Consider the following 1,326-nt stretch of genomic DNA (forward strand, 5'->3'; position numbering starts at 1 on the left):
CACCCTCTCATCCCAGCCCCTTTCTCTTTTTCGCCCTGTGCACGCCCATCACGGTACGTAGCGAAATGGCAAGCTACAGCTTTCTATGACGTACAAAGAATACGTAATCTGGGTTAACAAAGTTGGCCGGATATCTGGAATGAAATTATTTTAATATCGTGCCCGCCGCTCGAACGAGCGTCAAGCTTTGAAAATAGTTTGAAACTGGAAGGAGGGAGAAACTTTGCGAAAAAGGGGGGGCTGTATTTCTTTTTTTTTTTTTTTCCCTCCTGATTCTTTTCCCCTCCAGGGAAGGGAGGGGATGAAACGAAGGTACGGAATTGAAGATGGAATCGTGGAAAAAGAGGGTAATCGCGTACACGTTTGTACAATAATGGGGTACAATGATTGAAGTTGTGACTCACCAGTGGTAGAAAAGCTGTATGTAATTTGAATGTTCAAAATCGTAAAGATTATTTTCATTTTCGTGAAAAAGGATAATCACGTGAGACTGGAAGCTGAAATTATTAATTATTTCGATTATCTTAAATACTCGAATATTGAAAATTATATTTATAAATTAAACTATCGTTGCAAATCGTAATTAGAGAAAAATAAAAAAATTTTTATATCATATCGATATCATTTCCTTCCAAATTAACCAATTTCTTCCGCGAGACTTTTTTCCATCAGTGAACAATAATAAAACTTCAACAGTTTATATGAATCTGAAAGGGGAACAAACAATCCATCGATTGTTCTTGTTTCTTATTTTTAATTATTCAAATGAACTGACTCTAGATTCAGACAAATGAACTCAATCGTTTAGCTTATTCTACGAATTATATGCAGTAATTTGCACTATTAAATCATATTCGTGTAAATGCATTGATTCAACAATAAAAATTTAGATACTCCAAGTTCCAATAATTTAAAAAACAACGATTGATGATTGATGTGAAACAATATGAAATAATATTAAATAATGAAACGTGGTGAATGCGTAGAAAATTCTCTAAGACGGCTAAGTGTTTCAATTTCAATTTGGATTGGATATCTCTTTCTAACCGAGGAGAGTTAACAATTAAATGGAATTCGTTTGACCTCGCATTAAATACCACCCGGCCCCATGACTTAACGAAGGCCAACATCGTCACCTAATCGTTCCAAATATCCTTGCACGAGCCGGGCAAAGGATGGCCAAAGGGGTAGATCCACGCCACGGGGCCGGCTGCGCGCTGGCAAGCTGGTAATTATGTATGAAATTCATTAGCCCGTGTAAATATGGCCGGCGGAGAGATACAGCGGAGCGTGTACACGCGTGCATGTTGCAACAATGCACACGCA

General features: G+C 37.8%; 1 protein-coding gene across 21 annotated transcripts in view; it reads left to right on the top strand.

Moving 5' to 3' along the window:
• Positions 1-1,326, top strand: part of LOC102680558 (polypyrimidine tract-binding protein 2) — a 503,794-nt gene that overhangs the window by 489,753 nt on the left and 12,715 nt on the right. The window lies entirely within an intron of this gene.

Source organism: Apis dorsata, unplaced genomic scaffold (assembly GCF_000469605.1).
Source record: "Apis dorsata unplaced genomic scaffold, Apis dorsata 1.3 scaffold_73, whole genome shotgun sequence".
NCBI lineage: Eukaryota > Metazoa > Arthropoda > Insecta > Hymenoptera > Apidae > Apis > Apis dorsata.